We start from the raw sequence: 26,863 nt of genomic DNA, 5'->3' as shown, positions 1-26,863 counted from the left end.
CATCCTGGCACGCTACACAAATCATGGGGACTTGCACACATCTGTGATTGCTCCTAGAATGGATAGCCAGCTCACATTGAACACTTGTCCTAGAGATTTAAACCATGCTCTCTTTTTATCTCAGTTCCATGAAGCATGAATATCTCATGCCTAAAGAGGAGATGGTGCAATGTACTGAGAACAGAACTTCCCAGCAGCCAAGGTGGTACAAGCAGCCATCCACCCCAGACTTCTTCAGAAGACACTCACTTTACACTACAGCATTGTCATGCAAGTGAAGAAAAGCTTCCTGGTTCCTCCTCTAGTCAGGGACTTGAAGGAGCTGCAGCACCAGTAACCCAGAATTCCACTTGCAAAAGACACAGTTACAATTTTGAAGGCGTGTGCAGCCTTTGATCAGTCACATGCAGCACTAAAGACTCTCCCTCAAACAATTCTTCCAATTTTGACTTCTACTGGCTTTTTTTTTTGTTTGGAACTCCAAGAATATTCTAAGCCAACAAATATATTAGATGAATCTGTCTCCTAGGTAAAACTAAATACTTAAGAGTAATTTTATTTGAATTTCCAAAGCTCATTAGTAAACCTGGCCTGAAAATGCTATTTGATTGTTTGCAATTAACCCAGTGTACGTTTATAGAGTGGAAGTATCCAACATTTTCCATGGGCTGAAGTTCAGCGCCTGAAATGTAGAGGCAAATTCCTCTCTGAACTCTAACATTAAGAATTAAAAGCAACAAATTTAAAAGTCAGTTAGCGATTTTTAGAAAAATGACATTATGTTCTGAGCTCTGGTGATGCTTTTTTTTTCTGAATATTTGAATAACTGATGGAAATCATCCTGGGTAAATAGCATTTCACCTTATACCATAAGAAAATTATTGATGATACAGAAAAATGTCTGAGGCTATGGAGTTTACATCTGCTTGATGAATAATGGTAAGTAACATCTTTTCTAGGTCTTTCAGGTATATTTTTTTCACTTTTGTGTTTAGTACTTTGTGGTTTTTTTTTATAAACATCTGTACAAAACTAACACTGTTCAAAGAATTGAAGATCTTCATACAAGAACATGCCAAAAAAATACCACAAAACTTGATTAATAAAGTGCTGAATAGTAGGTGATTAGATGCTTGCCAAGGGCTCCTTCATAACAGCTCTCACGTGCTGGAATGCTGTGGAGGACAACACTGACCCAGGGCAGCCAGAGCTCTGCCTTAACCACAGTGCGGATGAAGAGGAACCACATATTTTTTTTGGAACTCATTTCTTAATCCAAAGAGGAAAAAAAGAATCTGCAGGACTAATCTGGTCTCAGGAGTTTGATCTCAAAGGTTTCTGGAAGAGTAGGAGTAGGTGCTGCTTTTAGAGTTGGGCAGTACTTAGATTTATTTTTTTCCTGTAAGATGCATTCCTCTAACTTGCTAATTTATTGCATCATTTTGGGCAGGGAGAGAGCTCTATTTCTATTTTTAATTTAACTACTGAGTGATGTTTCCAGTGTGCATTGAAACAAGCATGTAAGATGCCATTTGTGGGTTGCTGTGGGTTTATAATTTTGTTCTTTTTAATTCTCTGGCAAATTGCTAAGGAATTTTGATTTTGGCCTGCCTCATCAGTACATGTTTCTCTCTCTGTGATAAATTATCAAAACTAATCAAAGTTTGTACTGCAAAGCAGTCAGTATGTTGCGATGAAAGCATGCAAAGTTTTGTGTTATATGATCAGACCTTTTCTTGAGTCTTCTGGCTTCAAACTCAGAAAAGTGGAATTCATAATGAGAAACACTCCTACCTGGCATACAACCCCCATCCCTCAGAGAGTGCAATTATACAATTATGCTGGATGAAACTTGAAGAAAGGTTTTCATTACTTCTATCCTGTGTTCATTTTCATGTCATATTCAACATGTTGTTTGTAACTGTGTGATACTGCACTGAAAGACCAGTGGTTTCTACAAGACTAAAACAGATGGTTTATTTTTTTAAAGTTATTTTTAACTGTCACATTCAGGAGGCACTGGATATGAAGCCTTTAATAATTACACATCTGATATATGAATAGCAAAACATGAGGAATAAGTAAACAAACAAAACTATCCCTTCCTGGCTGCTCCTGGCAGGGTACAGCAGGTCATGGGCATGCCTGGCTGTCCAAAAGTAAATCAGCAGCCATCCTGAGCTAACTGCACATTGCACCTCTTCGTTCTCTGTTAGAAACGATCATCCACAAAAATAAGTTCTCCAGGTTGGCTATTTCATTCTTGTATCCACAAAAAGTAATTATTAAGTGCTGCCTTGTGTAATCATGACAGCACTTTTACAAGTTCAGAAACACAATGCCTTATAGTTACTTGTCTATTTAAGATCATAATATTTTATACTCCTAAAAGGTTTTTGCCCTTTTTGCAGCAAACTATGTTTTAGTCTTTAAAACTGAGAATTTAAGTTGTCTCTTGATTCTGCAAACTTGTGATCGAGTACAATTAATTATCTACACTTATTATCTACCTGGATTTTGTTTTAGTCAGTGCCCTATAATCAGATGGACTGAGCAACTTGCGCTTCAAGTACTGAGGATGCTGCTCAGCATCAAAATCCTACATCTTTAACCAGATATCAGTTTCTGTAAAGCACAAGCAAATTCTGTTTTTACCTTTGTACCAAGTTTGGCTTAAACTAATCAATAGGTTCAAAAGTTAAGTGGCAGGAATGAATACATGCACAGCATGATCAGGTAAGATCTCATTTTCATAGAACAGCAGGTGAACAAGCAGTACCTGGACCTCTCTCTGACCTGCAGCATGAGCCCAGACACAGGTTCAGTCATTTAAAATAACCTCCCATGATAATTAAGCTGAAGCTGTGAACAAGCATAATTTTGCAAACACAGACAATCAAAGGGGAACTTGGATAATCCTATAGAAGAGCCAATTATTTTCTTTTTTCTTATTAAGTAGCATTTGTGCCCATGGTGGGAGAACTTCCTGAAACACAAACAAAGCAATAGGTATGTTTGGAAATTTCAATTTGCAGGATAAATTTAAAAACAGCATGAACCCTCAAAGCATACTAAGGACTAGTCAGTGTTACAACTGGTATCTACAAATTACATAAGTTCATTGTTCTGAGAGGAGAAAAACATTCAAAATTCCCCAAGTGCCAGTGAGCAGTGACCCGAGTTAGTTCTACCTGAGCAATAAAAGCATTCAACAAAAATGAGAAATGCACTAGTAGGGGTTGATTTTTTTTTTTTTGTGCCTTCTTCTTCCATTTCCAATTGCATCATTACCACCAAGAGAAAGGTAAGTCAATTCAAATAATGATACTCGAGGAAAAACAAAAAAAAAAACAAAAAACCCCCCTACATTTTCATTGTTATTCTTGCATCTCATCTGACCACTCAGTACAACCATGAAAAAGACAAGGGGGGTTGGGGGGGGAGGAGGAAAAACAAAAGACCAAACCAAAAATTTGAACAAATTGCTGCACAGGCTCAGAGTACAGTTAAGAAATATAGCTGCTCTGAAACATTTAAAGAGAATACAAAAGGGCCTCTACAATAGTATAACCTTTGCCTCTGTCTGCCAGCATCACAGTTTACACGGTTTCCATGGAAACCCTCTGCAAACATATGAATGTGCTTGTTGCGTTAGATGTGGAACAGAAAATCCTTTGTGGCAACTCTGGAGGGCCATGGCCAGTGCCAACCTCCCAGCGGAATAATGCCCTTCACTATGCCTTGCCCAGCAGGCTCATGACACACTCACTCACATGGCACAGCTGCTGCCACCGCTTGTTTTTCCCCAACTGATTAAAAAAAAAAAAAAGAATATGTGCACCTCCTAACTATTAAATATTTCCTCCATCATGGAGAGTCTGTTTTGCCTTCACCAAACTGACAGCAAAGTCCTTGGTTCTGGACTCTCAGATGCAATGCAGGAACTGTTCATTGAGGACTGACTGGGAGGCTTCCAGCAGGCTTCTACTCAGGGCACTGGGAATACATTTGCATATTGAGTAGATAAGTACCCAGGAAGGGGATGCCACAATTCTTCATTATTATGTGCTTTGAGAAAAACACATAAAAAAACCACATAAAATCTCAGCATGCAATAGGTATTCCAGTCCAGAAGATAAAACTAGTTTTATCACCTTGTTATTTCTCATCATGGAAAGACCAACTGACCTACAAATAACTCACTGGATGAGCTCTTCTCTCAGCGCTGGAGGCAGGAAAATTGTACACAAGACAGTGAAGTGTCATCAGGTCATCAGGAGGGGTGGTTTCTTTTTTTTTGTTGTTAGGGGTACGTGTGTAAGTGAAAGCTGAGGAACTAAAAAACTGGTTTCTGCTTTACAAGAGTAGTATTGCTACTGGCAAACATCTGAATGTTGTGTCCCTTCTGGATTTTCTCAAAATTCATGTCCACTTTGTAGCTCTACATATTTTACCAGCACTGAAATATGAGTGCTTCTAATTAAAGTGCACCTTTAAGACCAGAAGCATACATACCAGGAATACACTTTGTAGGGTAAAACACTGCCCTACATCCTTACTCCTCTGAAAAAACCAAATTTTTGGTACAGCAAGCTAGACATTAGAAAAAGCTTCTTCACCCAGAGGGTGGTTGGGCACTGCAACAGCTCCCCAGGGCAGTGGTCACAGCACCAAGTCTGACAGAGTTCAAGAAGTGCTTGGACAATATTTAGTGAGCACATTGGGTGATTGTGGGGGATGTTTCTTTGGAGGGCTAAGAAGTGGACTTGATTTTTGTGTGTCCCTACTCAGTCTACTCTGTGATTCTGGGTCTCTAATTTCTGAGATATCAATGGCATCATCTACCTAATTGCTTACAGATATGCACAGCTTCAGGGAGATGACCTTCAAGGAGGATGACACCTCCAAAGGCTACATTTAAGATCGAAGTCTTCAGGCCCTGCATGGGATGTAAAAGCCTACCTGTGCCATTCCATACAGAACTGGGGAGGTCAGCACCTTTCTGCTTGTGACCGGACACTTCACCTGCCATTCAGCCATTTCCCAGCCACTTTCACTGTCAGTGACAAAACCAGCAATGCAACAGTTTTGTCTTAAAAGCTGAAGAATGAAGGAAAACAGATTTTGTCCCAGAAAGAGAAAACAACCGAACACTTTTAACTTCGCCAGCTCTCTGTTTTTGTGTTTGCTTCTCTCCCTTTCCCAGAGGCGGCCCTGAGGGGAAGCCCTCCCTGCTCCCTCACGGCCGCCCTCACCTCACACCCACCACCAGCCGAGGCCCCACGCAGCAGCTCCCAAATTAACTCTGAGGGCAGCCGATCTCTCCTTTTAGCCTCGCCTGCTCCGCACAGAACCGCGGGGGTCACTCAAAGCCCGTGTTGTTCCAATGCTCTAATAACCCATTGTTCCCCTGCGGTTGCCTCAGCGAGATAAAACGAAAGGCCGCGTTTTCCGAGGCTAAGCGAATTCCCACTGCCAGCCAAGGGCTCGGCCTCACGTCGGGGCCAGCCCATCCTGCGGCTCGGCGGGGACATGGTGGTTTGTTTTTGTTAGTGGGGCTTTGCAGGAACATCTGCTCACTGAAGGGATGGTGTGGGTCTCACCATCATCTTCCCTCTGGGGCTGGGTAAAGCCGTGTTTGCCCCCTCTGCGCTCAGCTGTCGCTGTAAAGATACTGCACTGACAGCCCCACAGCTAAAATCTGGCTCCTACCTGCTGGATGTTTGTAACCTTCCTGCCTGAGGTTGCAGAAGGATTGAAAACTTAATGGTTGCTACTGGAAGTTTCCCAGGAGAGGGGAGCCACAGCGTGAGCTCAGGGCAGAGAGCCCCGACAGCGGGGCGGAAGCACTGCCAGCATCACATCCACCAGACTCCAGGTAACAACGTGTAAGTACTGGGACGGGAGAAAGGACACAACAGGTAGAAATTAATCCAACAATACAGGAAACGATAAGATTGAAAAGTCACTCATTTTATATTTTCACCACATCCTCTTGTCCAATAATGAAGTTCACTGAACATCATTAACATTCCGCTAATGAGACATCCAACTGCCCAGAACAGAAATAACGAACGTGAGCTCTGTTTCCACCAAATCTACCAGAAAGATTTTTAAGGGTCTGCTTTCCCACTGACATGAACACATGACTCCCATTAGCCTTAATAAAGGAACAGTTGCATTCAGTGGGAGAGAAACTTCCCAAGGTTGCATAACTGAACTGTAGCAAGCTCAAGACACAGTATAGACTGCTAAGAGAAGTTAGCAGTCCCAAAACTACAGGGACAGACTAAATTCTTCCATTATTTTCCCATTAACTTTTGTCATAGTTCAGACTTCCTTGCTTTAGGCCAGTGAGAGTACTCAAAGCTTTTTTTTTTTATGACAGAAAAGTGGAAAAGTAAATTTTTTAATGGGAAAGCAAATCAGACAGTGGGATATTCAGAGTCTATTTTTAGGCTGAAAAAAAGAAAACTTCAGTTATGCACTTTCTTTTTCTTAATGCATTGTCCCTACATACTATTCTTGACTCCACGGTATATAAATTCTTACTTTTCTAACAATGCAAATTTGTTGACAGGATGACAGGTTAAAGTTTATCTTTCAGGCTGCTTCCCTTGCCCCAGTCACAAAAATCTAGTTATGTCAATTTATGTCCCTTTCAGTGCTCAGTGAGGCGAGGAAATGGAGTGGAGTGCCAGAATGTGGAAACAATGCAAAAAAAAACTAATGCCAGAATTCAGTATCTGCCTCCTAGGCTAAACTCTGCTTGCCCTCACAAAGCTTTGGGACTAATACTGCGTGCGTCTCAAAACTGTGTTTAAGAAAAATGTCCATTCCAGATGTTGAAAGCATGATTAATCTACTAAAAGTTAGAAGCTTTTTTTCATCTCCCTGGTTTATATACTTTAAAATACTTGGGTACTTAGCTTTTTTTTTTTGTTTTCTTTGACCAGGTTGCACCAATTCTTTTGGATACTAGGAAATTAAATTTAATAAACAATTTAAAACTAGTTGGTCATGCCTTTACCCTAAAAATCTCCCTGATGTAATCAAAGAAATTTAATACAATTGCAGTATACATTAATGAAGGCTGCCTCACGCACTCTGCTATAGCTTTAAATCAGATTAGACTTCTCTATTATCTATCACACTACAATGACTAATATGGGAGAATATCTAGTCTGCTACTACTCGCACACATGATAAAAACCCTTTAGCACACATACTCACAGAAGCTGAGCTACTTTGATACAGTAAAGAGAGATGAGGATCTGCAGTTCAACAATTGTTGTAACTGTGTGACCAGTAATGAGCTGTTTTAGAGCTATGTGTTAAAACATATCAAAATTACCTACCTATAAAAAACCCCTGAACCAACAACAACTGAAAAAAAACAAATGCAAAACCAAACTCAACCACAAACCAAAATATAATTGATTAATTTTATTTCACAGACTTAAAACCTCAAAGGTACAGGGACCCATTGTACTGCAGCACCAGAATCAGCCCAGAGCCCCATGTGGCTGTGCTCACTTTAGTTGCCAACAAACACTCAAAAATCTTGAGTCCAGTCCTACTAAGTCTGGTGTTCTCCTTGGCTTAAGCAGAAGCAAAATCAGAACTCATTTCCTAAAAAAAAAAACCAAAAAAACCAACCCATAAAACAACAAACCTCAACCCATCCAGTAATATGCAGAATGACCAATGCTAACAGACTGATTTATGAATACATGATACTAACTAACAGGGGGAAACTCCATTCAAACACAGAAACTGTAACTCACCAGTCATGTCACAATGCCAAAGATAAAAATCATGCTGGTCTCAAATAGAAGACACTCAAATTACAAGACAACTATCTGCAGCATCCATCTCCAACCGTTCTGTCAAACACACAACTGCAATAGCACAAAGCATCTTTATGACAGGAATAAAAGGCTCTTTAAATGCTCCTTTTATTTTTTATTGAATGAACCCACTCTTACACAAAGTTCAGTCAACGATGTCTCGAGCTTTAGTACTGCCAAATCCTGTATTTCATTAGTCTAATATGGCTTGTCAGTCACATACAGAACAATCTGAAGTATTTATTAACTGCATACAATTTCTTCATGTAGCAGGTCAGGTGGTTGTTTAAGACACTGAACTTATTACTATATTGATAAATGTAGTTGTCAGGAAGACAAGAATCTTTTCAGTGTTACACCACAGCTGACCAAACACTTCCCTGCTCCAAATCACTGGCAAAACCTAAAGAGAGTTAAAAACCAAAGCCACAGACTCCTCCCAGCCACTGTGTTAGTTTCAGCATTTGTCTCTTCTCACAGATCAGTAATCTTTAGTAACACTGTTCCTCCCTCCAAGGAAGCACACTGCACCACACCTCCTAATTGTTTTAGAAGTACATATATACAAAAACCACAACTGAAAAAGATACCATCAGACGTGGTGAGTCCAGAGAAATCTTGTCCTAAATATTTTTCAAGTTTATTCATGAGAAAAGGGTGGAGAAATAAACCACAGCTAAAAGATTCACAAACATGAATTCATTTTCAGGTTTGCAAAGCAAATCATGCCACCAACCTGTCATGTAACCCACAGGAAAACAAAATGCAGACAGTCTGGATCAAGATACTCATTCTTGGGTGAAATTAAATTGTCCAGCTACTATATGTGTTCCTTAAAACTGGTTGGATTTTTTTGCCACTCTTAATCTCTCAGCCAGACAGGCACTAGATTAAAGTGAAGGCAGAGCAGAGAACAACCAGTTTCTAAACTTTAATGACTTCTTACATGCCGGGGCAATTAAGAACACTGTTCTCATACACTGTTTATTGCCTTGAAAGGATCACCAGTTGGTTACTGGCCATAAAAACAACTGCAGCTCTATAATTCCTTAAATATTTACTAACAAGATACACCAGAGTGCAAACCCCAGAACTCTATTCCTGATACTCAGACCTTTCTGTCCAAACAAAAACCAACAAAAAGACCTTCTGGAAAAACCACTCCAGAATGCTTTTACTCTTCGGTTTTGAAGTACAGATCTGCCTTTTTTCCCCTCCCTATAACAACACCCACTCTTCCAAACAAATAAGTAATCCAGTGTTGCACAGGAATTCTAATTGTTTCCATAACTTCTGCTACCTGCCAGAAAAGTACTTACTATGACAGATATGGAACAGGGTGCCTATGATACATGCATATTTATAATAAGATATGAACATATATATGCATATGTATAACATACAACTTATGTAATAATTAACTTTTGTATAGCTATAAAAACTAGAAGCCTTTCAAGGAGGCAACCTTCATTCTTTGAAGTAACAGCCATGATTTGAGTTATTGACTCTGGCTCAGATTTACAATCAAATTACTACAGCTGAACTTCCTGCATACCATGTGAGCCAGACTTGGGTTTGTGTCCCCTTGCATGCTGTTAGCTATGACAGACACAAGGTCGCAGTGGAAATCCCTTGCATGGAAGGCTGAAAAACTAGGATGTAAGGATGCCTTCCTTCGTATTTGCTGGAACTACAATCCCTCAGCTCTCTGCAGCAGTTTCTGCAAGAGTTTGGCTGATGTGGGTGCCGAGACTGAAAGTTTGGCTCCTTTCAAGAGTTGTGCAATTTTTATTTATTTATTTATTAAGATCTTGGTCTGTCAACCCTTCCTCACTCTGCACAGTATTAACCACAAATAATGACCCTGGCTTCAGTGGGACCTTTGAAATACTCATCTTAAGGTACAAGGAGTTACACAACCCAAGCTGGTGGGGACATTTTCAGCATATTTGTACAACTTCATTTATTTAGTTGTGAAGACCAGGTCTTAAAACAACAAAACCTTTTTCAAACATTTGTTTAAACAATCCATTCCAGGAATGAGACTATTTATAAATGTACAGCATGCAAATACTATGTATTAGTAAAATACCTGCGAGAGTTGTAGTTATTTTGGCAAAAGAGCTTAGAGACCTTCCCCTGAGTAAATTGCATGGCAGCATAAGCCTACTAGTAGGGGAGGTGCAATAATTCCATAAAACCATTTAATAAACAAGGGGAAAAATATCTGTTGTACTTTCATACTGGAAGCTCACAAAATATTATTTTCAACAACAGGTACCACATATTTTTCCACTGATCTTACAGCTAAGCCCAGCATGTTGCAGTTTCTGACAGCATTAGGGCTTAGAATCTTTTGACAGCATTTTTTCATTTGTGATGGGTGGTTTGTTTTCGGATTGTTATGGGCTGGGTGAAGCCTCGAGGCAGACGTGCAGCCCTGTTGATAACATATGTATTTTCCAACCCCGTGATAAATTTCCCATAACTGCTGGCCTGGAACATGACTTTCAGCAACTTGACTGTTCCACATTTGGCTAAAGCAGCATCAGTCCATTTTATGAATTAGCTCCAAGAGTATACATGGAAGACAACCATATTCATAAAAGATTGCTTTCAACACTCAACTTCAGAGTCCTGTGCTCAGCAAACAATGATTATTGCTTTCAGAAATCCAAATATCCTCAAAGAGATTTTTTTTTCCTCAATCTGGAAATCCAAAGACAGAAATTCATTTTGCAATATGCACCTGGAATTTGAATATCGACATCAACAGTGCTGGCTGTTACAGCTTAGGAGAGGTTTTACTTCGTATGCAAATCCTGATCTACACATATTTCAGTACTCTTACATTACTCCCACTGAGAAGGTCTGCACTGTTTTTAAAGCCTTAAAACCTTGCCTTTCACAGCTGCAAAGGAAATGACAAGAGAAGAAAAACACAGCCCAGTGCATATCAGCAATTAATTCCATCCACAACTGCCCAGCTGTTTGTGCATGGAGGAATTGGGCTGTTTCCCCTCGGAGCTTTGGCCACTGAAAGCTGATACGGCACTTTCAGAGATGTGGGCTGCTGGTAACGCATCAGGAATGTGCGCGAGATCACACAGAGCTGAAGGGGAAGAAATGAAATCCAGACTGGAGTGCTGAGTATCTGTGTTATGAGGATAAAGTTATCTAGGGGAAAGGGAGGCTGAGGGGGAATGGGGAGCAGCCAGCAAAGCCAGGCTCAGCATGCAGGACACAACCATCTCTGGCAGAGACCATGTGGGATGAGCTCAGAAACCTGTGCATCTATGTCAGTTCTGCCAAGATGTTTTTACATTGGCTGACATTAGATAGGTAGATCTGGGGGCACTTTACAAATGCTGTTACTTTCACTTGGAATAACACTTTCCCAGCAAAGTTGCTATAGAGACTTGGCTCCATCCATTCTAGAATAAGACTTATTGGTCTAAGTACTTACTACTAGAGAAATTACTACTTACTGGTAAGTAATCCCACCATTGCTTGCAGCCCCGAAGCCCCAGAACTTAAGGCAGAATTCAGTCCTTTGGCGTCTTTCCTATGAATGAAATCCCCTCAAGCCACCCTTGGGATTTCAGGAAAGGCACAGTGTAAAATAAAAGGGGGATGATATTGGTACCATAAACAAACCTCACCTTTTGTTGAGCCCTGGAAATTTTATCCCACTAAACTCGCCAGTTTACATAAACAGCTCATTTTTAGCTCTAATATTTAAAAACTAAAAAAAAACCCCACCACATCACAAAAAACAAAAAAAATCCCCCCCCGCCCCCCCCCCCAAAAAGGTATTTTTTTCCTCTGTTAATCCAAAAACACTTCTAATATATATTACTGGCATTTTTTTCTTCAGCTCCAACACCACCAGTAAAAAATAGCTCCGGCGATTTTCAGTAGCAGCAAGTCACCTTTTCATTGGATAGAGCACTCAATCCTCTCAAAAACTGCACAGGTATTCAAAATAGTAACACAAATAATTAAGTATTTTCACCTGACCATTTTCAAGACCAGTACCTATGGTAAGAAGTAACTATCACAGGGCTGTTCCCTTTACAAAAAAGCAATGAAGTACCATCTTGTGTATTTTGCTGAATAAACGGAGTCTGCTAAAAATACGAAATCTACACACTTGTGCCCCAATGTGTGGAAAGAAAAACATTCTGCAGAAATATGACTCTGATATCATGTCCACACGGTAATAAAATGGTAGAAAAATACCCTTCTAGCAAACAAGACTGATGAAATATTTAAACATTACCTTATCAAAAAAGGATCTCTAAAGTTTAGTTATGCTTCTGAAGGTTGGTATAATCTCCAAAACCATTATACAAGCATGCAGTGTTATCATTTGGAAAACAGAAAAGCAGAGAACTTTCAGTAATTTACAGCTTCCCAAGAAAAGTAAATCCAAATCCTATGGCAGACTGGAAGATATGAATTTGTACAAGCAGCTTAAAATACCATCCCTTTTTTCTCTCTTGGAACCAGTGACTCAATAAAGGGTAAACAGAAGCAGTGTATTTTTAAATCAGAAGCATAGCACAATTTAGACTGCATGTAATCTCACTATATTGCTGCATGAACAGTTCCACTGCTGCTGGAAAGCAAGAACAGGACTCATCATTCTTCCCACAATTTCATTTTTAGCTACTCAACATTGGGCAAATCCACTGGGAGATAATTTCCTATGTTGCTTATTGTCTGCCACAGCAAAACCTGGCTTTCTCACATATTAGAAACACACAGAAAGTTTCTGGAGGTGATCAGTCAATCACATCACACTGAGCAATACCAAGACCTCCAAGGTATGTAGGCCACCTTCCTAAGACCATTAGCTCTTTTCACATGAAGTTCAGCAACACAAGTAATTATATTTCTTAATATTCTACTTATCCTAAATACTGGACAATACAAGACAAAGGTATTTTTAAGAAGCAGAACATGGAGAAGTCTTTAAAAATCCCAGAAGGATTAAAGGCTTTTTTAGACCTACCTCAAAATGAAAGATATCTCAGTAAAGTAGGGAATGGTGATAGAGCTGCAGATGCCTTAAAAAACTATGTAGTTTAAAAATTACTCTCCCCCCAGCCATACTAACTAGAGTGGCTGTTAGTTATTGATTTCTAATTTGTTTCTTGGTTCAGTTTTCAGCAATATTTTGATAGAAGGCTGTGAAAATACTGATGGATGTTAAAAGCGGTAACAGTAAGTTTTACTGCATCAGTAGAACTCAGCTGAGCACTACAAATAGAAATCATTCAAGTGAATCTTGCAAGTGCACATATGTCAACTGGCTAACTAAACACAACTCTTCACTGACTAGTCTCTTCTGTTTGCTACTTCTTCTCAAGAGCAAAATTCTCTCTTGCGAAGCAAACCTATCCAAGATCTATGTATTCCTTAAAAGCAAGAAAGATCTATTCCAGAAATAAACCACAATTCTGCTCTTAAGGAATTAAATATAGGCATGATGCTTCAAGATGGAGATAAATTTTAGTCACTAAGGCTAAAATTCAGATGCAGAGAGGGTTCCAAGCCCACATACCACTTATGTCACAAACCAGATTTACAGGTGAGTAACAGTGAGGTTTAGCTGTGCACACCTCTCAGATTTAATACACAGCAAAAATTTCATGCTAAAAGAGTGCAAAAGGGGTTTAGGAAGTCCCTACTTTTCATATCCAGCTGTAATACATGCAAATAGTTTTATTTATGCTTAATATGAGCACATATCACATTTGCTGGAATAATTACTGAAATAGGGAAATTGATTGTGCCTAGAAATGCTTACATCACATAATGGTTAAGGATAAATAGCACCATCTAAACTTGCAAGAGAAGTTCATACTTCACGGTTAAATAATTTGTGAGTCACTTGGGATGACTTAAGTTCTTCTCTCTTTGAGATGTGAATCAGGAATAAAGTTGCTCAACATTTAAAAGTTCCCAGTTCGAAAGAAAAATTCCTAGGTCCTAAAGTAACAGTTTTCATTTATCATCTATATTATGTACTAAGTACTGAAACTTAACATCTTCACATTCAGCATTTGTGTTTGTGAAACCATTAGGTCCTAGAGTGCAATTCTTTCTGCCTAACTTTAGGTAATTACATACCATTTGAATTCACTGTCTAATTAAGCTCTCTTTGGCATGAAGTGAGTAATTATCTAGACTTCATTGGCTGTGCCACAGACTTACAGTGGTTCCAACAGAGGCACACAATCCACAAGTAGGCACTGATATTGCAGAGATTTCAAGCTATGCAAGGCACGTGCTGCTCTAAAACACTGACAAGCTACAGGCAAACATGTAAGAAGAGATCACTTAACTATTTTATTAGCCCAGGGGGAAAAAAAATCCAAGTGGCAGATTTAAAAACAAGAGCCTATTCATTAAATTCTTGCAATTCACATGCACAACGGGTAATACACTTTTCTGTGCATCTCACATTCAGAGGTCTTTTTTACATTGCCCAAGTCAACAACACACATTACAGACTAACTCTCAGCAGTGAGATATAACACAGTATAAAATGAGAACCTTGCCGTGCCAAGCACATCCGAAGATCTGGCAGCAGTGAGTGTAGACTAAAATATGCTGTGAGAAACTGTCACCAGGCACAAACAAGGTTTCAGAATACCAAGTGCAAGAGCTGCCAACGTAACAATCATTAAGTAAAAATATGACCAATTCCTTAAAAAATATAAAGGAATAAAATCTCAAAATGTAGGGAATACAACAGGAGGAAAAGTGAAGGAAGGAGGAACAGAGGAAAGGTAGCAGACATATTTTATTTGGTTTGCAATCAAAATACAAATTTATTTGATTACAAAAATGTTCATCCATGCAGACTAGTATAAAGCACACAAGTTTAATAGGGAGTAGTGTTTAAGAAGTTCCATAAATGATTTTTAAAGTAATGACAAGGCTTTCTCTCCCATTCTCAGTAAGTGCTTGAAACTAATGTGCATCTCAAAGACTGTCTTCTGTATTTTACTGTTGCTGTCAAAACAGAAAAATGAGCCAAAAAGTTAGCCAATGCACTGCCCAACTCATGCTTCTTGACATCAGGTACTAGAGTCTCTACATCTCAATGTTAGCATGACATGTAAATAAACAAAGCACTCCTTTATACTAGGAATCCTTTAATGGTTCATGCTGAAAGTGGAGTAAAGGCAATAACAAACTCCTTGCATCCATCAGCCCACTACAAGCGCCTTGCTGTATTCACAGCAATAAAGAGTTTATTGCAGAGAAATGCATCAAACTGCATTAAAGTGTATTTTGTTAAAGCTGATTTAAGCTCCTCTCCTTATATGACAATTAGATGAGCCAGGGTTGAATTGGCATGATTCATGACAAACACAAAACACTAAGTTATGGTGAAAATGAGAGGATTTTTGAATACTTTTCTAAATCATACAAGCTTATCAGTACCCACCTACAAACATATGCTTTCTTCCATATGACATAACATGTGCAAAATAACAATGGTGCAAACTTCATGTTTCATGCTTGAAAGAGAATAGCATAAATTTATCTACAGTGTGTATTCCCAAAGCCTAAGGGAGAGATTTGTTGGTCAAAGAAAATATTTCCATGGAAGTAACCTGACCTTTCTGGCAACCTTTGGTCAATTTGTAATTCTTTGGTACAAAACTGGTATAAAGCTGACAGATGCTGGAGAGGGCATTTTGGCTGGTCTAGTAAATCTGTTTCACTTTAAAGCTATTTCACCACCATTAAGTACCTTAAAGAGGCTGTAACCATGAAAAAGCTTGAAGCTGCTTTTAGTCCAAACAGTATTTTTTTCCTAAAGCCTGGTATGATGCCAAGATGACACTTTACCTTATTTATTTTGTATCTTCTTACCAAGACGTATGTGTTATCAGCAATGTAAAAAAGAGTCACAAACATTCAGTGTGATGTGTGCCAATCGTATACAAAGACAGGAGAAAATTCAGACTTGGCAGATTTCATAGGAGTCTACTTATTGACAATGCCACACTTACCACAGCTAAGCTTCACCTACATCTTGTGGTCAGAACTTGACCAAAATTAAACAAACATTTACATCTAATTAAAGTACATCAGCAGTCACAGGTTCTTATTACATACTTGTCATTTAGTGTTCTTGAGGCAATACAATTAATTTCAGTCCACTGTAGTCCAGTTGTTTATTGACGTCCAACTATTTAATCACAAAGTTACATTGTGGTATAGTATTCTGTTCCTGGGTGCTAAGTATATTTTTCAAAAAGTTATAGGATTACAAGCAAATGCTTGGGTTTGTTTTGCATTTGACACCAACAGCAAGTTCAACTCTGCAAGCTGAAGAGGAGGAAAACAAGACCTAAATAACTGCATGTCCCACCCTAAGGTTAAAGGCCATCTATCTGAAATGCACAAGTACTTCCCTCAAATCCTGAGATCAGTTTTTGCCCACATATTTGCCCACGCATTTACTAATATTGTGGTCTTTGTTCATAATGAAACATACCAACTTGCCTGTACGGACCTGCAGGTCTGTGGTACCCTGACTATTTCTGGAATGCTTTTAATACACTGAAATTGTGTTTGTCTATCCTCCTGCCTCTGATCTCACAGCCATTTTAAGCAACAGATCACAGTTGCCAGATCAATGTTTTCACTGGTGGTTACCATAAGCTTTCCTGGGCAAATGGTACTTACTAGTCCTGGCAATTTGCACTTTTTTTTTCTAGGTTCTAAAATTCTTTTTTAACAACATTTCAATTTGAGACCAATTCTCAAAATATGACCTACAAAGTGAGGTTTCTGCCCTAAAATCTCTCAGGAAAGTCAACTTGGATAAAAATCATTTGGCTTTTGTTCTGTGTCTTATCTTTACCATATATTTCTCCAGTCATCTATCAGCTCTCCAGTCTGTCTGGCAGGATGTTCATTCCTGATGCACTTGAAATGATTCAATTTAAATGATTTATTGTCGGCTCTGGTATCTTTAGCAAATTGTTTCTCAGAATATCTTTTGGCCAGACTTATTATACTTTAAAATTTAATTTGTGAGGGTTTTTTTTTTCCTTCTATTTTCTACAGCAAAACCTTCAACTTTTGAAAGATGGTTCCTTGTTGCTAAGAGATTCCTAAACCCTGCTATAAACCTCTCCTTGCTTCTTAAAAATGAAAAGTAGCAACAACAAAAAGTTCAAAGCCTTCAATAGATTTTATCCAACTTCTATTTCATTCTTTAAAAAGCCACCTGCAGGCTTTAACTTCCTTATAACAAGCATTCCCATTTTTATGACTAGCAAAGGCTGGCAGGGAAATTGCACTGCTCAGTCCCCCAGCTCAGACCACTGAATTTGAATCGTACAAACACATAATTGGGAGCCAGGTAAGAAGGGCTTTGCTACCCCAGACACAAACATACTGAAAGCAACACTGATGCTTTCTGATGTCTCTGCCTTCAACAAGCTTGAGACTTGTATCCACAGGCTCTGGAAACACAATTGCTTGCTTCCTTCCTTCACGGCAGCAGGTTGCTGTTCCAAACATCAAGGTGACTCCTTCATTGTAGTATAACCACCATTGGTAGTCTTGTGTGTCACAGTGTTTGAAAACTACTTTTTTTTTTTCAGTAAAACTTTTTTTTTTTAGTTTAAGGAACTCAAAACAGAATGTTTTGTTGTTGCTTAATTGTAAAATTTGAGGGATTGACTGCTTTAGCTTATTAGAAGAATTAACTCAATTTAAACTAACAGCTAATGTCAAGTATAAATGGTACATTTCCAGGGAGAATAAACACATTTCATTCAGCAATTCACTCACCAATTTGTATATCTGCACTACTGTTAGTCCAAAAAATGTGATTAAATTGAATTTAAAATTAAGAGAATCAGGTTACTCCAATTACTGGTATAGATAAGCTTCAAACTGAAATTCTTGACATGAAACCCTCCGTATCTCTACATCAAGGTGTAGAGACTGAGCAATAGCAGCAACTGTCAACCACTGCAAAAACTGCTCCGGAACGTGGAGCATAAAGAAATCAGAATTTCATGCTTTGTTAGTGATTGTTTTTACCCTATTCCACTTCAACCAAGACTCTCCTCAGCCTAAGATGACACAACAGAAATCAGAGTTCCTAGCAGAGATAACCAGCAGAGACTTGAGTGTTGGCAAGCCTCATTTAGCAGCCTAAGCTCTGCAGCAGGAGAAGAATTAAGGGAGTATCAGCTGCAAAGAACTTGACTGAGTTTGTTTTAACCTGACACAACAAAACCAAGTCTTGAATTTAATTCCACATTTAACAGACTCTTTTCTATGAAGAGTCATTAGCAGACAGAGAAAACTTTCATGTTACTACAACTGAACTGTTAAGAAGTTATACAAATCCAGCTTCAGCAGAGGGGAAACAAAAAACTGAATTTCTAAATATCAACATTTGCTAAGGATGTTGTAATTTCTCAATACAGTTCAATAAGTGAAGGGGTGGGGAAATCACAAACCCACAGGCTGTTGCTGAAGCTAAATTGGTATTGAGTGGGAGAGTTTCAAGGTTTACAACTAATTTAGAAAAAAAAGTCCAGTTTTAAAGCACATATTCCTCATTCACTCTACTCAGCTGGTGAATAAAGCCGGACAAGATAAAATCCAACAATCCACAGTAAAGACAAAATGGCGAGCTAATATACGTCTAGCCACATTAGGGTTTTTTATGCTTTACAAAGATTCAACAATTTTAAGTCATCAGAAACAGATTTACTCCTAAGGCATGGAGCAATTAAAAAAAAATAAGTACAAGTTAGAGAGATACATTCAAAGCCATTTCATTAATAGCTAAAATGTTAGCAAAATAGAATAAGTTTACCTTTTGGAAAAATATTTAATTTTTCATTAAAATATACCAGTCTACAATTTTGAATAGCATTTCCAATATTCCATTGAATAGCATTTAATTCCATCATCATACAGAAAGAGCTGAAAATCTGATCACCATGTCACTAGCAACTGAAGAATTACATCAGCTTCTCTTTGCAGAGCTGTTCTTCATTAATTTATAATTAACAGGATGTGATAAAACAATCTGTACTACTAACATTTAACAACCTTCTTGTGTCAACTGAGAAAGGTTTCTGTGTGGTGAATGCCAGAGCTCCAGTGCTTGTCTCCCATGCCTGGCAATGCACACTCCCTACAGTTCCTTCTGGAGGTGCCCACCAAGCTCCTCTGCTCCCTGCTGCAATCACAGACTTCACATGAATGCTGTCCTCTTCCTCCTCCTGTCTCCCTTTATCACATGGACTGAGGAATTTGATGGGGAATGAGATACAGAAACTTATCTGCTGACAGCAAACCGTTTCCATGAAAGTGACCTAGGAAAGGGAAAATGGCAAAGAGAAATCCAACACTCTTCAGCATGTTCCAGGCATTCATGGGGAAAAAAACCCCAAAAGACAAAAGGAAAAAAAAAAGCAACACCAACAATTCAGTATTTTAACATAACTGAAATAAAATCTTTGAAAGCTGTGCTGTCTTGGAAAGACTGAATGTCTTTTTCCTAAATCCACAGCAGAAATAATAGTTACAGAATTTCTGTACTAACTCTGGGATTAGCAGCATGCCTGAGGAGAAAGAGTGATCTTCGCTTCAAGCACCCTATTCGCATTTAAAAGGTTGCAGGAATTTGGATAAGCCTTCCTCACTGCTATGGATCATCGAAGTAGCAGCAATCCTGGAAGTATCCTAGGGTGATGTTTTCCTGTTTTCTTACTAATCTTCCTCGTCCTCAACTTCTAAGCTACTCCAGCTTTCCACTGCAATGACAGAAGCAGTACAAGTGCACAAATTTAGTCTGCTTATGCCAGAGAAACTTTCGGTTTGGCTCTTTTGAGACAAGAAAATCATCACTTGGTGCTGAGGTTTGTAACAACAATCTATGCTGAAAATTATTGTGTTTTTAAAATAATGATTAAAAACACTACCAACAACCCTACAGCTCTTTCACATGCATACTAAAAGCAACAGGAGCTACACAAAAAGCAAGTGTTTTTCCAGGAGAAAGACAACAACTATAGAAATGTTGAACAGTATCTCCTTTTATCTTTTTTTATTTTTTTATTTTTTAATTCTCTTTGATTACTTTAACTTGCACAATGTATATCCCACATTTTACTTCATTTGTTATGAGTATCTGGGCAGAGCTCCAGCTTGATGAACTGGTCACAGTGAACAGCTCAGTTCAGCATGAACACTACAACCAGCAGGGAAATCTGGAGAAGTGGAAGAGATACAACACCGTTGTCACGTCCGTACAGGACAAGGTTGAGACAGCCAAGTAAACAGGAACTGAGTTCCAGAGAGTTTCTTCATCTCAACAGGAAAGAGAAGTCCAGCAAATGCAGGACTTTAAATGCAAATCGTCTTCACAATTAATGTGGTTACATTTCAATCCAAACAAGAAAAACACAGATTGCAAATACAGCATGAACAAATATTACTGTCTGCAATTACAAATATTTAGTGAGATTAAATCAAAGACTCAGACTTCTATGCACTGAAACCTCTCATACTAGAAAAAAAAAAAAGCTTTAAACTGATTCACAAGAGAACAAAGCATCAGATTACATAATTGTATGAAATGTGCATAAATCCAAATCCGTGTTTAATTTTGTCTTTGTTATCAGACTGCAAGACAACTTCTTTTTATTAATATTTACTGGAAACAGGCATTTAAGGCAGAAATACACTTGTGTCACATATTCTGTTTCATCATCCATGCAGACATGATTATCTACAGTCACTGATGTTTGAAGAGCCACATCTGGGCAATTTAAACAGCATCAATTAAAAAACTGACCAAAATCAGGAAATTCACTCACAGTGGGGCTCAGAGGGGACAATAAATTTATATTTAGCTGGAGGACCCCAGGATTCTAGATGTTCTAGATGTAAATATGGTTCCATCAGGGCTGGTAGCTGACAGAAGACAGAGAATACAATATTTTGATGTTTGCATGAAATACTGTACATCCAGGAGTAAACACATATTACAGACTTTCCCTTGCTTGACCCTAGGAAGCATCACACCTAAAGGGATTTTGAGCCAATGTTCATCCTAATTCCTCCTTGATGGGTTGGAAAGGCGAGGGCTGTTTGGAGAATGGCGAGGCAATGTTCAAGATGCACTGGGCAGGGTGGGAAGAAAGCACTCAAAAGCATGCTTAAAATAGTCCAACAAACACATTTAGCCCCTCTCAGGGATTAGAAAGCTCAGGGGCTCAAAACCATCAACCCTACAGCAGCCCAGTTAGGAACATGACCTTCAGCACAGCTGCAGCAGCTGTCCTGGAAAGCAGAGTGTGGGCAGGTGATGGGAATGGGACACTAAAGGCTGACACTTCAGCAAGGCACAGACAAAAGGTTTAGTCAACTCTACACGGGTAACATGTAAAATACTTTGGCAACTGTCCTGCTCTGCGCTACTTTGACCTCTCCCTCAGTACTATGTGTAAGGGGATTTTAAAAGTCTAAATGAGTAATGCTACCTGCAGCTTAGAAATGTGATTCATATCAGTGAGAGAGAGAGATATAAAAAAATAAACTTTACAAACTTGCTGAATCAGAGTTCTGTGAGATGTTTTCAGAAACAGCCCCAAAAAGTCCTTTGAATGTTTTAATAGCTCAAGATCTAATCCCTCCTCACACAAACCATGTGGGATAACATGAAGAGAGTGCAGTTTTCCCTACAGCTAAGAGAATGTTGAATTTTATTTTACCAGGTTAAATGGTTATGGGTAATACAGCTACACTGTCTGTATTTCAGGGAGGGCTTGGGGTTTTATTGTTATATTTAAAAGAAAAATCAATTCAGGTGATAGACTGGAAAACAGAATTATGTTAGTCTTGCATCTTACTGTATTTTTGTACAATTTACTTCTAGATTGTTCCTTAGAGCAGGAAATAAAAAGGCCATTGTTTTACCATATTCTCCCATCATTATAATGAGATAAATCAGATTGGAGTTACTGAATAAGCTCAAAATTCCCCAGGTTACATTCTTCTTCACCTTCAGCCTCACCTTTCAGGTGAACTTAACTCTTATTAAAAGGACCAGGGCTGTCCTCAGGCATACCCTGCCTTTAAAGATGAAACCCCAACTAACTTTTATGGAAAAGACCTCTCAGTCTGTAGCTTTGCCAAACGCTGTGGCAGGTTTAAACAATTATGCAAGACAGTAGATTTTGATTCCAGGCTCTTCTTACTCAGTCTCAAGTTCTAAAAATAATATTTTTCTTTCTGCTAGGGCACTTCCAAACAGTGATGATCCAAAGGCATTAAAGAAAAGGAAAGTTAAACTTGAAGAGCATGACACAGATTATGAATAAAGAAAACCTTCCCATATGGAAAAGTTTTTAAAAATTTGACATTTCTTTTCAATATATGTTAATCAGAAAGACAGTAGTGAATTCTTACTGCTTCAGACAGAAAAGAATCATACCTCTTGGGACACATTACAAAAAAGAGCAATTGCAAAGAAGGGAGAACAATTCTGTAGTTTCTTTTAAAACCATACTCCTAACAGTGTTTTCTTAAATGCCTGGGAAAGTCAGCAGTTTGGAGCCAGCCACATGTTACTTATCAATGCTTCAAATGCAGGGTGAGTAAGAAAGGCCATGCCTGGCTCCTTTTGCAATTGGGAAAAATCTCTTTTGAAGTCTTTCTTAAGGACTGACGGGGGAGAAAGTGTCAGGAAAAGGATTTGACAGGTTCTGCACAGTGAGGGGCAAAAAAATGTCAAGAGTAAAATCCCTTGTCTAAAATGAGCAAAGAGATAGAAACCTCTTCTTCAGCACTGGAGACGCCAGATAAAATGTCTGAGAGTCCCTTGTATCTTTTTTCCAGCTACACATTAATTCCTTTTTATGCTTTTTGCCAGCTTCTCATCTTACCAGGAGCCTGCAGGAAAAGCCAGTCCCACATTGCAGGCAATGCAGTCACACTGGGGCTCCATGTCTAGCAGTCTCCCCAGATCCCAGGAAAACATCTTGTATTTTAAATACCCTAAGCATCACAGAAGACCTCAGTTTAAAGGTGGAACCAGTGATCTGAATAATCTTAAAGCATAAGTGAAAGGACCAAGAAATTATCCTGTTTCTTGAAATTAAAGGCATTATAGATGAACACATCAGTGACAACACTGTTGGTTTTGCTCTCCTGTATGATCAATTCTGTCCAAATAACAGACATGAGTAGTTTTATATCACCTGCAATGTAAGCATAACTACCACCAGCAGGTCAAGAACTGAACACATTTTGTTTTTACCAGGACTGTAAGTCGTGTTGCCCTTCCTTTTAAATTCTCACATTCTTTAAACAAACAGAAAACACCCATTAGTTTCCCATCAATCACAGAGTTGATATAGCTCATCTCTAAAAGCTGTATTAATAGTATAAATTAATTCTATATAAACTATACTCTCATCTGTAGCAAACTGCTTTTGTTCTGTGTGGCACAAGCAACCTACACAGCTACAAAAACTACAAACTTAGCACCAGCAGGACAGAAAGGACCAGAGTTCACTACATCATTACTCACAAGTAACAAGTTGATGCACTTTTAGTGGAAGAAGGCAGCTCAGCTCCTCTCAATTTGAAATGCACAGTAGAATAAAATCAGCTGTTACTACTGAAAGCCATTGTCTTTCCATTTTGATGAAGTGATAATATTTTGACTTCTTCCTTGCTTCTGCCTCATAGTGTTCCATTTGCAAGGTATGTGTAGCATCTCACAGGTAATACTTCACAGCAAAGAAAGGCGAAAAAATTTCTCCAACTAAGAAAAATCCCCCAAAAGAACCCTATCCAAGTGCTAGCAACAGGATTATTTTAATATAGTCTTTTTAGTTACATAACAGACATGAAAATGCAAGTTATAACATTGTCTTATTTTAATAAAGACCTGGGGAGCTAGAGAAAAGAGTGTAGACAAAAAATACTTCAGATAAGAGATTAGGCACTCAATTCTCTAAAATATTCCACTGTAAGAGTGTTTGCTGCCTATTATTATAAAAGTTATGACCACAACACAATATATGTTATCTATACCAGAGATACTTGTAATACATTAAGAGAAGTGTCTGAAAAACGTATAAAAGACTCCCCAGTTCCAGCTTGTAGAATCCAGGCTGCTGCTCAGGTTCTGCCATTTTCATGCACTCCTTTTGCATCTTTAGGAACTGAACACAGAGCACTTAACTGCTATTAGCAAAGTCTGCTAACTGTCCTGAAGAATGTCAAAGCTGCAATTCACATTCACAAAGACCACATGCACTTGTCTTTGATGATATTTATCATCAACTGGTGCCTGTACCCCACTGTACAAAAAGGGAATATCCACCTCACTGAGGCTGGAACTTGCAGGACACCTCAATACCCTTATGTCTGTGCAGTTCTATTATATATATAGAGCAAATATTACGCAGCTTTGTTCAAGTTTACAAATAAATGTACAAGTGCACAAACACCAAAGCTGAGGTAAAACTTCATCCCACAAAATTATTTTGTACAACATTGAGATTTTTGTGATGGGGTTTTTTGTCTGTGGTTTTTAACAAAACCACTTTAAAAGTAGCAGTTCACTGATTCAGTTCCCTCCTCCTCCTTAATACTGTTACACTAGAACACAGCAAGAATTCAGGCAGTAAAATGTTTTAGGTACCTTGAGTTTTTCTGCAGCTCTTCTCTTCTCTAGTAATACAGTTGACCTGTAAAGCAAAAAAATACATGATTGATTCCTGGTAGGCTTCTCACCATTACTGGAATGTACTGTACACTTAAAGCGTCAAGACAACATATAGCTTCTTGAACTCTTTCTCAGAATTTTTAATTGAATTACATTTTATTTTGTTATCATATAATGCATTTTTCATATAATAAAATCACAAAGGGAAGTCTCATTTAAGAGTGCCTAGTCTGAAATCTCAACACTGACCAGGTTACAACTCAGAAAATCCAGGCTACCTGCAGCATTTTTAAAGTAGAGCGTAACAGCCACAACCCACGATTCCCCTCATAGCTCTGAGGAAGCTGAACTCCAGAGCAGGCGCTGAGCTGGGACAGGAACACAGGACAGGAACACAACAGCTCCCTTCAAAACCTGACAGCTGCTAGTGCTCAAAGCTCTGACGGAAACAACCGCCCTGCTCTGACCCTTTCCCACCACGGAGCAGTAATGGGTGTTCCTCTTGCATTCGTCTCCTAACATGAAAGTAAAATGAGTAAATAAAATAGTAATTGTTTATTTCTATCATCTTTTGTCTTCACAGGCTTTGACTACAAGTTATCTTCAGTCAAACCTGACAAATTATTTCCATCACCTTCCTTTTTCTCTCAGCCATTCCACCCTGGGGGACAGGGGCCAGACTCCTTCATTTCATACACACATACAAAACATATGCTACATTTTCTAAGATCTATACATTGCAAATTAGACATTTTATGCACTGTGAAAACACTGAGATCAGCCTACCATGAGGCAAGGTTGCTACTTGTCATCAACTTGTTACCCCATTTTAACTCATCAGGTTTTAACAGACTCAACCATTCTGTTTTCCCTTTTTATTTTTTTCATGACTTCACTGTCGTACCCTCAAGCATTACTGCTCAGGTTTTCTCAGCATATCACATCACAAATACTTTACCAGTTTCAATGCTTCAGTAGCCTGGTTATCCCATTTTCAATCATCACCAAAAGCTGGATTATTCAATGTGCTCTATGAATTTCAGGAGTAAAGAACTTTTTTTTTTTTAACCAAAAAAACCTATGTGCGCAAAAATAATGCAAGTGAGAATTATGCAAAATTACTGGGAGACACCATCATCACAAGATACTCTGAAGCAAAAAACAAACTTCCAAGAGAAGTAAAGATAAGATGTTATTGCTTCTTGTTATAGCTCAAATTTTCCATTTTCCCTTATTATTAACTTATATAAAGTCAATGCCTTGCTCATCAAGTTTGTATTTAGGAATGAACAATGTACTTATACAGTGTATTACAGGTGTAATAAAGGTAAACAACCACAAGACTATTTAGTCTCCTTTTAGACCTGAGAGGAATACAGATTCAGGGGACAGAATTCTCTTCCTAGGTGCTCTATATGGGGCTTGGGCACATTTTCGCATTTTGCTGTCCTGCCAACTGCTCCCTGGCAGAGCACACAAAGCAATGGCAGCGACTGGGGAAAGAAGAAGAAATGCACTGGCATCAAAATGTCATACTAGAGCGTGAGTACTCCACAGCATCAGGAATTTAAACACTCTAACGTGACTGTTTATTCTTGACATGAGTACAGTTTATTTTTCATCTACTTCACACTGTTAGAGATAAGGAAACGCTATTTTTACGCAAGCTCCTGATATGTTAAGTGTAGCCGTCACAGGCAAGGAGAGACTCCTCCAGGCTAGCAGCTACTGTTTCCAGAAGGCATTGACAGACCACTCAGACTGGAAAATTTAATAGTCTCTCCAATTTTGCTAGCTTTAGATCTAACAGTGCTGGTTTGCAGAATACAGAGGTGCCCATATCTGACTGTGTTCGACACCACCTCAGTCTCCCCAGAGCTGCACAGCACTGCTCCCTCCCAGGAGGGCCAGCGTAGCCCCAGGACAGCAGTGGCAGCTTTCTGCCCCCACCTCTGGGCACTGTACAAGCTGGAGATCCTACAGCTCTCAGTAGAAGGAGGTACTGTGGGAGAAAGCCAGAAACTGTGACACTGCAAACATAATATGCTATTGAGCAAATTTTTTTTCCTGTCCTTTGTCTCAATCTCCTTCACATCCTTTCTCCCTATTACCGCTCAATGCACTCTCACAAGCTATTAATCCCTCCCTACTTCAAATTCTCATTATTAAAATAACAACAAAAATATGTGATGATTATGAAACTTCTTTGCCATTTAGTGCCATGACTTAATTCCCTCTGCTTAATCCACTGGGGTCTTTCATCTCA

General features: G+C 38.8%; 1 protein-coding gene across 4 annotated transcripts in view; it reads right to left on the bottom strand.

Annotated features, from left to right (window-relative positions):
• Nucleotides 1–26,863, bottom strand: part of ADD3 (adducin 3) — a 92,367-nt gene that overhangs the window by 34,380 nt on the left and 31,124 nt on the right. For all 4 annotated transcript variants that reach the window (XM_014250281.2, XM_088059444.1, XM_014250282.2 and 1 more), the window contains one exon: nt 24,574–24,619. The gene's annotated coding sequence lies outside the window, so the exon portion shown is untranslated. The remainder of the gene's footprint in view (nt 1–24,573; nt 24,620–26,863) is intronic.

This window comes from Pseudopodoces humilis, chromosome 9 (assembly GCF_049639895.1).
Source record: "Pseudopodoces humilis isolate 2021_Gansu_Grassland_sample_001 chromosome 9, ASM4963989v1, whole genome shotgun sequence".
Classification (NCBI taxonomy): Eukaryota; Metazoa; Chordata; class Aves; order Passeriformes; family Paridae; genus Pseudopodoces; species Pseudopodoces humilis.
The sequence above is the reverse complement of the archived record's forward strand: the minus strand, read 5'-3'. Positions and strand labels throughout refer to the sequence as shown.